We start from the raw sequence: 14,409 nt of genomic DNA, 5'->3' as shown, positions 1-14,409 counted from the left end.
GTAGACAGACCATGGATCAGTTAAAGCTTCCTAACCTTCTCTTTACACCTACTTTGCTGTAGCTTGCAGATAGATCAATCATTAAACCTGATGGTGTATTGGAAGATATTCCAGTCTCTCTAGATTCTTGGGAATATCCAGTTGATTTTATGATTTTAACTCCCAAGAATAATCTAGGAGGACATCCTCTTATTTTAGGGAGACCTTGGCTGGCCACAGCTGATGCTTTCATAAGTTGTAGGTCTGGGGACATGTATATATCAAATGGTAACTCCACCAAGAAATTCAACTTGTATCCTCCAGCAAAGGTAATAACAGAAATAGGAGAAGATGAGTGGGTTGATGATGAGGATACTATTCAACCTGTTCTAACCATCTCTGAAATCAGTGAGGATAGTCAAATTCTAAATACATTAGAAAATTTTGAAATACCTTTAGAATATGACTCTACACAGTTTCAGTTAGATGCAGACATTGAATATCTCTCCTCTAGACAGATGTCTCTCTTCTCAATGGAAGAGTTTGGTAGTTCTACAGTTGAAATCCTTCCAGGAAAAACATTGAACATTAATAAAAACTTGGAAAGACCACAACAAGATGAATTAACCAAACTGTTGCAAAAACATTCCACTGCCTTTGCATGGGAATACACTGACATGAAAGGAATCGATCCTAAGACTTGTATTCATCACATCTATCTTGAAGAAAACAGCAGACATATTAGGCAACCACAAAGAAGGATGAATCCAAACCTTAGGGAAATCGTGAAAGAAGAACTCCAGAAATTGCTCAAGGTAAACTTCATTTACCCCATTTCAGATAGCCAATGGGTTTCTCCCTTGGTTATAGTACCCAAAAAGAATGGTAAATGGAGAGTGTGCATTGATTATCGAGAATTGAACAAGGCAACCTTAAAGGATCATTTCCCTCTACCTTTTATTAATCAGGTACTAGACACTTTAGCAGGTAAAAAGTATTTCTCATTCTTGGATGGTTTTAGTGGGTATAATCAAATTTAGGTAGCACCTGAAGATCAAGACAAAACCACATTCACTTGTCCTTGGGGAACTTTTGCCTACCGAGTACTCCCTTTTGGATTGTGCAATGCACCCGCTACATTTCAAAGGGCTGTACTAGGAATCTTTTCAGATCTGATTCATGATTGTGTAGAGGTATACATGGACGATTTCACAGTTTATGGTAATACATTTGAAGAAGCTTTGGAAAATTTGGAAAAAGTACTGGTAAGATGTAAGGAAACAAATCTTTCTTTAAGTCATGAAAAGTGTTTTATGATGTTTACTGAAGGGATTGTTTTAGGACATCATATTTCAGGAGATGGGATTAAGGTTGATAGATCCAAAGTTGAAGTCATCTCTAAGTTACCTATTCCAAATTTCCAGAAGGATGTTAGAAGTTTTCTTGGGTTTACTGGGTATTACAAAAGATTTATTGAAAACTTCACTAAGATAGCATCCCCTCTTTTCAAATTGCTTACCAAGGACTGTGAGTTCAAATGGGATCCCGAGTGTCAATCTGCTTTTGAAGCTTTAAAGACTAGAATATCTGAAGCACCCATCTTAAGGGGGCCAAATTGGAAACTCCCTTTCCACATTTCTACTGATGCTTCAGATACAGCTCTAGGAGCTGTTTTGGGACAAAAGGATTTGATCCCTTATGCCATTTATTACACAAGTAAGAATTTGACTCCCACTGAGTTAAATTATACTGTTACAGAAAAAGAGTTCTTAGCTGTGGTACATGCGATTAATAAGTTTAGACACTACATAACCGGCTATGAAACCTTTGTCCATACTGATCACTCTGCCATAAGATATTTAATGAACAAACCTGTCACTAATGGTAGAGTTACAAGATGGCTTTTACTTTTACAAGAATTCAACATTACTGTGTTAGATAGACCTGGAAAACAAAACACAGTAGCTGATTTCTTGTCTAGAATCCAAAACACTAATGAAGATTCTCCAGTAGAAGATAAGTTTCCAGATGAATACTTGTTTGCAGTGACTACCAAGACTCCTTGGTATGCAGATATGGCTAATTATCTAGTTACAGGGAAGCTACCTCTACACTTATTTCCTAATGAGAAAAGGAAAATCATTCAGGAGAGTTCACATTTTTCTTGGATTTCTAATGAATTGTTCAAAACAGGGCCAGATTGTATAATCAGAAGGTGTGTTCGGGAAGATGAAATGCCTGACATCCTTAAGGCATGTCATGATGAACCATGCGGCGGGCACTTTGCTGACAAGAGGACAACTTATAAAATCCTTTCTCTAGGATATTATTGGCCTTCTCTCTTTAAAGATGCAAAGCAGTATGTTAGAAGGTGTGACAGCTGCCAAAGAGTTGGGAGACCAACTCCTTCAAATGAAATGCCTCTACAGCCTCAGGTATGCATCGAACCCTTTGAGAAATGGGCTCTAGATTTCGTTGGACCAATTAATCCTCCATCAAAGCAAAAGAAGTATATACTGGTTTGTACTGATTATGTTACTAAGTGGGTAGAAGCGAAAGCATTGCCTTCTGCCACTGAAAATTCAGTTGTTCAATTTATTTTTGAGGATATTTTCACTCGTTTTGGTGTCCCAAGGGAAATTGTGACAGATCAGGGCAGCTAGTTTACATCTAAATTAATGGAGAAGCTGATGGAGGAATATAAGATCAAGCACAGAACATCTACTCTCTACCATCCGCAATCCAATGGCCAAGTGGAATCTACCAATAAAGTTCTTGAAGGCATTATCACCAAGACTGTTCATCTTCATAGAAGAGATTGGGCGGAAAGGCTCCCTGAAGCCTTATGGGCCTATCGAACCACATGGAGGAACACAACAGGACATTCTCCCTATGAACTTGTTTATGGGAAGGAAGTCCTGCTCCCCATTGAGTTCCAAATCAAGACCTTCAAGATGGCAGTCCAATTGGGAATGAGCCTCTCAGAAGCCCAAAAACACAGAATGGACCAGCTAAATGAGCTAGATGAAATAAGGCAAGATGCAATTCTAAGGACCGATCTAGTTCAACACCAAAGATCTAAATGGCATGATCGTCATATCAAAGAAAGAAAGTTTCAGAAAGGAGATTGGGCTCTATTGTTTGATTCAAAGTTCAAAGACTTCAAAGGAAAGTTTCAAACTCATTGGCTTGGGCCATATGAGATTGATGAAGTCTTTAGCAATGGAGCAGTTCGAGTGAAAACTATTGATGAATTTCATACTCCTCTTATTGTGAATGGCCATAGATTGAAAGTCTACCAGAGGCCACTCTCAAAAGAGGAATTTGTCAAGTTGTTTAAAGAAGATTCTGCAATCAGGTTGGTGGAGAAGGATTCTTCTCCTCCATCAGCCTAATCTTTGGTTTTTGAAAAAAAAAAAAAAAAAGAGAAAAAAAATAAATGTATAAGCCTGAAAACCAATCTCTGATTGGCAGTCTTATGCAGAAAACCTGAAGGTGAAAATCAGGGTCACCTGACACCTCATGTTTTCCAAAAAATCTCTCCTTATTCCATCTCATTTCATCATTACAACCATTTCATTCACCATCTCATTCATTTAATCACTCTCACTCCACCTCATTTCTTTCCATCCATCCATCCATTCATTACATTTCATTCCATCAATAAAGTTATTTTTTTTTAGATAACTAAAGTTGTTTTGTGCAGCCTGAGGGTACCACTGCAGTTTCCGCAGCTGTCTGGCAATTCTGCAGCCATTCAGCAATTTCGCAACTCTCTGCACCTGCATAAAAGAAACACAGTCTGTTTGAAAGGAAATTTACAGTTCAGAAGTCATCAACAATAAGTGGAAAAGAGTCATGCAACAGCAATAAAACAATGAAGGGTTAGTGGCAAATGATCAAAGGCAATCCAAGCGCGGATATAAGGTATGATCTAAATCCTAAACTTACGGTTATCTCATTTTGCAAAGTTTCCAGGTTATGTTTTTTTGCCATTTAATGTAATGATTACCAGTCTTTCCCATCATGCGACCAAAAATCCACGTATCCCCCACACTTATCGGTCCTGTTCATCACGATTTTGAAATTCAATTGCGGCTGCTCCTCCATTAAGGTTTTCGTACCTAAATGACGTAGACTACTGTACTACGTCTCTCTACGTCATAATCCCGCAGCCAAGTGTAAACCTATGACCGAAGCCTAAGGACCTAACCGTTTCTACCCATCATTTCATAACCCTCCTACGCTCATATCATTCCATTCACGTTGTTTCATTTCCACAGTTCCCTTATTCCGCTATGCTCACTACGCTGCTACCTTAGCCATACTCTGTTTTACTTCTTCCTCTCTACTAATTCTGATTATCAGTGAAAGTATGTTACGGCTGTTACATTAGAGCCGTAAATTTACTGTGTTAAGGCCACTGTTGAAGCCGTGTAACCTTTTTTCCAAAAGTTTTAGAACAGAGCCGTAGAGCCAATGGGTAAACTCTTAAGAGCAGAACCAGAGGGTTCAAAATTTCTGGAGGGATATCCTCAAGTTAAAGAGGCTTTGCAGAAAGCAAACTGGCTCCAATGCATCCAGAAATTCAGAGGTTACCACAAAGAGGTTACGAAGGCCTTTGCACGTTCCTTTAGAGACAAAGACAATCAAGTGGAGATAGGGGACCTAAAGTTTACAGTCACTGAGAGCAGTATAGCACAGGCCACTTCACTCCCACAAACTGGAGAAAGATGGTTTAAAAACAGATCAGTACAAGACCAACAGTGGAAGCAAATCTTAAAGAATCCAGGTATGGATACCAGCATTTTTACAAAAGGGATTCCTGTTACTTATGTCAAGGAAGAATGGACAACTTTACTTAGTGCAAAAATTCTTTACTTGTGAGGGAAGATTTGGAGTTTTATATGTTTACCATGCCAAAGTCATGATGCATTTCTTAGGAGATGATATTAACCTTCCATATTTTCTACTCTCAAGTCTTAAAAAAATGTGTTCAATTGTCCAAAGGAACCCAAGAAACATTGAACCACATCTGTATCATCATGGTCTTGTTAAGATGCTAGTTGAGGAACAGTTGAAAGCAAAAAGAGATACCTGGGAGAGATTTCTTGTGAGAAACCATTTCGAAGAGGCAGGAGAAGCCTCTGTACCTAGAAAGAGTAGAAGAAAAAGAGAAGAGGCTACCCCTGAAACTGTTGTCCAAGAAGAAACTGTCCAAGACCCTGTTGAAGAAGAAAATGTTGCCCATCATTCTGAACATGAAATTGACCCTGAACCTGCTGAAGACATTGATCAAACAGCTCAAGAAATCATTGCAGAAACCCTGCAAGAAATTGTACAAGAAGCTGCTCAAAAGAAAAAGGAGAATAGGAAGAAACAAAAGAAAAATAAAGGAAAAGCCATAGCCCAAGAAACCTACCTTACTCCTGAGAATTCTAGTGAAGAGGACACTCAGCCATTGGCACATAGGTTGGCCCAACTTCATGAGGCTTCCCTTTCCAAAAAGATGCAAAAACAAAAACAGAAGCAACAAAAAGAAAAACAGAGCATCACCACCGTGAGAAGGAGCAGCAGGTTACAAAGAAAAATGGGGGCCACCGAGAACAAAGAGTCATTCTTTATTGACTTGAGCACACCCCAAAAGGTTGCTACAAGACTTGACTTTGAGAAAAGCTCTCCACATGTTGAGCAGGTTGAGAATAGCCCTCCACAAGAAGAAAGTCCTTTTGAGCATGAACCTGAATTTGAGCATGAGCCTAGCCCAAAGAGGTCACCAGAGATTGACCCAGACCAGCGAAGAGTATATAACTACTTGGAAACATTAGAACAAGCTGTTACTAGTCCAAGCACTATTCTACCTCTTGAACAGCAAGTTCAATCACTGAAGCAAGAAGTATTTGAGCTAGAGGTACTAAATCGCCACATCAAACAAGAAAATGAAAGACTGAAGGAACAGAGCAATGTGGACAAGATGGTCCAAGATAATACCATGCTTCATATGGGCCTTTGGAAAAAGGAAAACAAAAAGCTCAAGAAGAGATGCAGGAAGTTAAACAGAGCTTTGATCAATTTAAAATTCAGATGTTTGATGAAAAGACCAAGAGTCAATGTGGCCACACAGAGGAAGAAGAGAAGACTAGATGTCTTAGCAGAGGCATCTCAGCAGGTGGATTGAACAATGTTTTCGTTGCATGAGGACATGCAACACCCTCGTAGTGGGGGTATGTAGAGCCTCTAACTTGCACTTGATTATCCATCATTACCTACAGTTTTCCCTCACTCATCTCTCTCTTTTGCCTTATTTTCCTTGTAAACCTACCCAGATCATTACATTTGATGTCTTTAAGCATGATTAAGTGAACTTTGCTAATGTGTGACTGTTTTGTTTAGATTTTGACATATTTACAGAGATTCCGCAGCTGTCTGGCAATTCCGCAGCCATTCAGCGATTCCGCAGCCATCTGGTGATTCCGCAGCCTTTTTGTTAATCTCAAGGTTCCACGTGTCATTTTGCAAAACGAACCACATGGGCACGTAGGAATAAAGGTGCTCAAGGTTCCTATGCTATTGGTTCGGTCAGCCACATCATCTACACCTCTGGTCAACGAGGGTCAAGCCACGGTCAACAAAGGCAGCTTAAACGGTGTTGCGTAAGCTGTTGGGTCACGTCAATGCAATTGGTGATTTGTCCGTGTTACGCAGGTTGTGGGAAACATAATCCAACCCTGGATTCAATTCCCATAACGACCAGAACCTCCAGCTCATCCACGAGGCTCATGACATGTTGCTGAACCTTTATTACGCATGACAGATTAGTTAATTTTCAGTTTCTAGCTTTACGCATTAGGCAATCGTTTAGATGCCTATAAAAACTAGTGTCTGTGTACGCTTAATGTTACTTTTTAGTTGCTGTGTTTTATGAACTTGTTATAATTTTAGTGCATTTCAAGACTCTGTTTTGACAGTGCTGTTCTAGCACTCTTGACTGTAATTTTCTGCATATGGAGTAATAGAAGACAGTGTTGTTCTGACGTTTTCAAATCCTTGAGTCTTCTTTGGGTTTTATGAATGGAGGGCCCACGTTCATGACAGCCCTTGTATAGTATTTTATGTTCATATTCTTGCTATTTCCTTATTTTCCATTCAGCATTTCCTTTTCTTTGAAACATGTACAGCTTGATTCACTTTCATTGTCATTTCATTTGCAGCATTCACTTTGACTGATCAGATTTGTTTTTCTGCAGGTTTTTAAACCCGAGATTGTGTGTGTGTTTGTGTATTTGCTTTATATCTAGTGGTAGTTTCAGTTGTCTTATTCATAGTGCTGCCTTTTACTCTGTTTTCTAGTTTAGCTTTTAGTTTAGTTTCTCAAGTTGTATGCTAACTGATTAATGGTCTCTTTATCATAAACTGTTTATCTTTAAGAGAGCAGAATACTAATGAATTACAGCTTGTTTTGAAGTAGTCTTGGCTTATATCACTTACTCCTTTTTTCCACTTGTTACACATAACCATGTATGTTGGAAGCAGAATGATGGAGAAAGGCATAGTGGTGTTATAATTTGTCATTTAGAGCTTTATCATTTCTTAGACTTATCTTTAGCTACTTCCTAATCGTGTTTTACACAGTACTATGTGTTAGAAGCAGAGAGTTAGGAAGAGACAAACATTATCATTGGTCTTTGAAGTGATTTTCTTATCTTTTTATTTGCAGCAACATGAGTAGTGACTAATGCCATTAGAAAGTGGTTCTTTGCTTTCAGCTCATTTCAAGTTATTTATTTCTTTCAAGCTTTTCCTTTTCAGCAAGTAGTTAGAAACCACCAATCACACACCCTCACTCATCTAGAATTCACCTTACACACACTATCACTCATCTGTTTATAAAATCATCACTCCATCTTAGGAAGATAAATTAACCACAAACAACACCCCAAACGACAAAAAGCTCTAAGAGGTTGCTTAAGTACATATAGTACACCTTCACTTCATCAGCTTACGAGCCCCGGGTTGACAATTAATGACATCAATTTAGGAACACTAAATTGACTAAACACCTTGGTCGTGTTTGCACCATCACCTCCACTTTTTCATTGGCCGATCATTCACCTCCATTTGATTGTTTACCCATTTTGAGGAACAACTGCGAAGAGTGATTTCAACAGCCATCCTTGTGACACTGCCGTGATTGGAAAGTTCCAAACCTTACCTGGAATCAGCTGCTACCCGTCTTATCACTCGTTCCTCAAAAGACGAGTCTCCTTTAAGCTCTTTTCAACTGACTCGTAAAATATGAAAATATTGCCGAGCCATTGGCCTCTCCAGCTCGTTAAAGGGACAGGAAGTGCTATCCCTCCTCTAGATTTTAATCTTTTTGGACCTGAGGGATTATTACACAAAAAGATCGAGCGCTTGTTTTGTTCAGCTCGTTAAAACTATCGAAAATTCATCCCTTATGTATTATTTTATACTTTTTCGGACTTAAGGGATTAGATGACGAAAAAGGAATTTTGGAGTTACCTTTACGTTGTTTTTCAGACTCTCTAAAATTGAAAAGGACCGAGTTATCTTTGTCATTAAACTCGTTAAAAAGATTAATAGCGACAAACTTGTCTTTAGACAAGAACGAGTTTCACTATCGCTACGCTCGTTAAAACATAGCGATGGGTTTGCCCGAAGGGAAAATTATAGAACAAGCATATGTTACCCTCCTCAAGCTTGATAAAAATAAAGAGGTACTGGTCAGCAATGACTGTGGAAAAATTGGGAAGAAAACTCAAAGAAACTTTGTTGGTAGCAAGTCGCTCTTGAACATGACACTTCCACTCCGTGTCCGAGTCGGGTTGGGTTGTTTCATTCACCGGTCACATCACCATGGTCACGCCATACCATCCACATTTGGGGTTAATGCTACCAATCCATCACATCAGTGTCGCCGATATGTTCAAGAGAAGTCATCCAGAGAAGTCACCTGTGTCTCACCCACTACCATACATTATACTCCATTCTTTCATGACCACCACCCTGAACCTTATATCACCAGATCGTTTTCACCTCCATCAAAATCATTTGCTCTGTTCCGTGTCATTGATGTGGGATTCATTAAGGCCCTCCTGTGACGGATCACTTCTTGTCTACATCAGCTTATTATCCAAGAAGTTGATCTAGGAACACCCCATTCAGTACTTTGAAGCTTGCATGCCTCAATGGCAAGTTTCTCACTTCCGGCAACAGTTATACATCAATGACCTTCGACCGAAAGATTTTGCGTGGTGTTCAACGCCAAGTCCTTTATTCACACCACATGAATTGTACTGCAGTACCTTGAGGGTCATTATCATTATCGGTGATTCCTCTCGCGCTTGTTAACAGTTCACATCATTGACTGGTAATCAAGCGATGTCTTTCCATGTTCGACTTCAGAACATTTCTCACATGGATCGACTTGTACTTCGAGTGAAGATCAGACGAGATTGAAGACCCCGGATCTAGTTTCATCCATCCGGGCTGCGATATATATTCAGGGAAATAAAGACATTAAATGTACAACATTGCAACACAGATAATCATCCTACCAAAAGGATGATGGCTCTATCAGAATCATCAGTCTACACTCAGACGGTTGTCTGTCCTATGTACATGAAAATGAATTTATAAAGTTGAGCATGGGAATGCCCGCCTCAGCTAGATCATGAAAATATTATGAAGATAATGTATTGTATTGTATCTTATTACAGGTCTCCTCCCAGCATTGAAAGAATGTCGGATCCTCATAATAAAGCATTTCACTCGACACCAAAAGATTAACGGCCTCATACTTTAGGGGGCAACTGTTATAGACATTTTTGTGCCCTACAACACCAAACATGAAATTTCCATAAACCAAGGGCTCCTAAGTCCCTAAAAGTGTTGTTCTAACCCCTAAAAGAACAAGGTCAACAGATTACAGCTTCTCCCAGAAGTTCTCCATGAAAAACTACTCAAAATTGGTCAAAACAGGATCATTGCAGCTGCTCCACTGGCTAGGTGCATTGCATCTGACCCAAGTACACTGTGAGGGTGCGTTGCATTGCAAAAGTCACTTCTGTGGGGTGCGATGGGCGAAAGATGACAAATGGCAGTGTCATTCCGCGAGGTGGAGAGGTAATGGAAGCTTCCAGAATCTTCTCCTGTGACACTTGCCTCACTGAATTCGACCAAGGATGAGTAAGAGGCCCTCTATCTCCAAGTGGAAGCAAGAACTGTCAGAGAGAAGACACTAATCAAATCACAAGCTGACTCATCCCCCTTACAGATATCTATATATGGATCCCTCATCCCAGAGATCCAGAGGCTGGAATTTTGCATATTGTAAGGAATTGTTGTTGGTTTCTAGAGACAAACATCAGATTGTTGGGTGATCTAAGCTTTGTTTGAGGTGAAGAGGGGCTTCTTTGCTGGGAGGTTGATGTTGGGTCGGAACAACTGGTTGTAACTCCTCCTGGATCTTTTCTTGTTTATCATTAAAATCTATTTGAGTTTTCCTCCATGCTTTTGTATCATTGATGCTTGTTACATTTGTATGGTCAATTTAAATCTGATCCTAAGTTGTTTATGAATATAGATCCATGTCTTTGTATAGTGCTATGATTCTGTGATCTTATAGGTACTTTGTGAAGCTGGGCATGCAAGGGAGCAGGTAGCTGGGGACTATCAAAGAAGAGAGGGATCGAATCAAAGGATTAGCGCAAGACAGAGGTTGGTCTTTCTATTCCTCTCTATCTATAATTCATAAAGGAAAAACATAAGTAGCTTTTCTCTGTTTGTTTCTAAGGCAGCTGTCACACCTTAGTGGGATAGAGCAGTTCTAAATAGACACTTTTCCCTGTAACAAAGACACTTCAATTTCTTTCCTGTCTCAATCTCAACCAAAGCTTTCCATTTCTTGAAAGTATCAAATACATCAGATTTATTCTTAATACAATAAATCCAAGTTTTTCTAGTTGCATCATCAATAAAAGTAACATAATAACGAGAGCCACTGAGAGATGATACCTGAGCAGGTCCCCATACATCTGTATGCACAAGCTCTAATTTTTCATTCTTATTTTCTTTCCCAACTCTGAGAAATCTGACTCTCTTCTGTTTTCCATAAATGCAATTCTCACAGAAGTCCAAATCCACATTCTTCAAACCCGGCAACAAATTCCTTGAGTGAAGAATCTTCATCCCCTTTTCACTCATGTGTCTGAGCCTATGATGCCATAATGTTGCATCTGCTCCTTTGGAAGTTAAAGCATTAGCAGAGTTAGAAATACCATTGCATAAATACAATGTACCAACCTTTTCGCCTTTTTCTATTACCAGGGCTCCTTTGGTGACCTTCCAAGCTTTATCTGTGAAAGTTGTCACACAACCTTCACTGCCTAACTGCCCTGTTGAAATCAGATTTTTCTTTAGATCTGGAACATGCCTTACCTCCTTTAATAGCCATTGGTTTCCATTCTGTTGTTTTACAAGAACCTTACCCATTCCAATGATTTTACAGGGTTTATCATCACCTAGACGAACTTGTCCAAAATCTCCTTGAACATAGTCATGAAAGTATTTCTTATCAGGTGTGGCATGGAATGAAACCCCTGAATCTACCACCCAGGAATCAATAATATTTTCGAAAGAAAGAATCAAAGCATCTTGTAACACCCCACCTGTCACATTTGCTTCATGATTGTTTTCTTGTCGTGCATCTCCTTCCTTTCCCTTCCGAGATCTACAGTCTTTCTTTAGGTGTCCTTTCTTTCCACATTTCCAGCACACTATCCCCGATCTGGACTTGGATCTGCCTTTCCTTGATTTACTGCGATATCCTGAGCTCTTTCCTCTTTCCATTTTTCTTCCTCTAGACTCTGCACACAAAGAATTTCCGGATGTCTCACCAGAGCTTTTCCGTCGCATTTCCTCACTAAGGATAGCACCGACAACATCATCAAACTTTAAAGTACTAGATCCAGAAACGGAGTTACTAATGGCCATTACCAAACCATTCCAACTTTTTGGTAATGAGCACAAGAATAACAGAGCTCTAACTTCATCATCAAAGTTTACCCCTACAGAACTTAACTGACTTGTAACTGTATTAAAATCATTTAAATAATTTGCAACAGATCCACCTTCCGACATATTCATATTAAAGAATCGTTTCATAAGAAATACCTTGTTTGAGGCCGAGGGTTTTTCATATAGTTTCGACAACGTCTGCATCAAACCCTCTGTCGTGGTTTCCTTCGAAATGTTGAAGGCGACTGACTCAGCAAGGAACAACCGTATTGTTCCGAGTGCCTTTCTATCGAGAAGGTTCCATTCTTCATATTTCATACCCGTTGGCATCTTTGTTTTTCCGCCCAATGGTAGGTATAGATATTTCTGATACAGATAATCTTCCATCTGCATCTTCCAGAGTGAGAAGTTTTGGCCGTTAAATTTCTCGACCCTAAACTTACTGTCTTCCGCCATTGCTCCCACTCGAACCAAGAACCCTTCTTTCCTGCGAGTTTATCAGCCAAATAGACCTTCGGCTCTGATACCAGTTGTTAGAAATTATATATTATGGAGCAATGGAACACATAAAATATTGCAGAAATATAAACACAGAAAACGCACAAAATAAGAGAGACACAGATATACGTGGTTCACCCAGTTTGGGCTACGTCCACCTCGAACAGCTAGTCCTTCCTTTCTATTATCCAGCAAAATGAAGAGACACAACCTACAGCAAATCTGCTGTAATATCCTCTGTCTTCTCTCACAGTCTCACCTCTCTGTGTTTCTCGCTCACAGAATACACATCTATCACGCAGCCTCAAATACAATACCCTCATACAAAGAGAGGGGTTGCCTTCTAGGGCAAAAAACCCTAAACTAAACATAAGTTATATCGTCAGATCATCCGCCTAATGAACGGCCCAGATTGACTAGAAATTACTATACTTTTACAAGGCAATTTTACAGCTGTTTTTAGCAGCCGCCCCCCCCTGGACCCCCCCTGCAGCGAATATTTTACGGGCGGCGTTGCCGCCCCCATTTCAGACTGGAGTCCTATGTGGCGATACCTTTGAATATAGAAGATAATCAGGCTCCACACCCAACATAATCTGTAGGGATGGCCTTTAGCATGATCGTTTTCAAGATTGTGCACCCAAACTCCTGCTCCTGCTCCTAATTTGTTAACTGAACCATCAAAATTCTAAGTGCCAAAGAATTTCATGTTAATAATTGGTATCAGGAATTTCAGGAATCTTTTTAACAGGGAGATCTGGTTTTTTAGTTCCTTCTGGTTTCTCTTGGGCATCTGATGTTTCATTGTTCTCATAGATTTCCTGGATTTGAACACTAGACTTTTCATTTATAATTTATTTTGGTTCTGCTACTAAAAATTCCAATTCATTTGAGGGATCACTTTCAGCATTGTAAAGAATAAAAGAATCCATATCAGAGTGCAATGAGTAGATAGGGAAATTTTGGGGTTTCTCCTGACTACTTACTACATATTTCATTAACCTTTCTCTGTATAGTTTCTTAGGTTGACTGAACACTGAAATAGTAGCATAAGACATGTCGAGCTGTAGAGATCCTTGAATCTTTTCACCCCAAGATCTGGACAACAACATGCCATACTTTGGTGGAATTTCTGCTACTACTATGTCCATTTAAATTGTTTTGGCAGGATATTGAACTAGCGATAGACACAAGTCTTTGATTAATCCTAAACATCTAATCTGACTTGAATCAAAAGAAAAGAGGTCTTTGTATGGCCTGGTGATGTCTAGGTCTAATTTCTCCATTACAGACTTAGGCATTAAATTATAAGATGCTCCAGAATCAAACATGGAATTATGAAGTATTTTATCATGTATGTTCAAACTTACATAGAAAGGAGCAATTCCTCCATCTACTGGTTTCCCATTCACTTCAAGGCCAAATATCAATTCAGGTTGGTCGTCAAAAACATTTACTGAGTCTTCATTAACCAAGATTTTGAGTGATCTATTGATTTGGCTTTGGTAGACATCATGCTTAGCTAATTCAGACAATGGAACAGCTATTTTTAATTTGCCTACTTCAGTCTCTAGATTAAAAGGTTTTTCGGTCTGAGTTCTTGTATTTCAAACAGTTGGATTCTCTTTATCTTCTGTATTTTCTATGTTTTTCCCCTTTTAAGGAGTTGGGTTATGGGCTGAATTTGTTTCCAAATCAGCTTTTGGAGGTTCTTCCACGTTTCCTTTGGAAGGAAGAGAAGTGGAGAGTTGTCTGTTATTTGGTTGATTATCGTATACATCTTAAATAAGTGGGTTAGCTGGATTAGGATCTGTTCTAGAAAGAATATGTACAGCGGTGGTATTGGTCTTACCTTTGTTAGACTATTTTGTAGCTTTCTGTTTGTTGGTTTCA

This window comes from Pinus tabuliformis, chromosome 2_2 (genome assembly GCF_031772625.1).
Source record: "Pinus tabuliformis cultivar Carrire ecotype Pingquan chromosome 2_2, CPIR1, whole genome shotgun sequence".
Lineage (NCBI taxonomy): Eukaryota > Viridiplantae > Streptophyta > Pinopsida > Pinales > Pinaceae > Pinus > Pinus tabuliformis.
Note: the sequence above shows the minus strand (reverse complement) of the source record.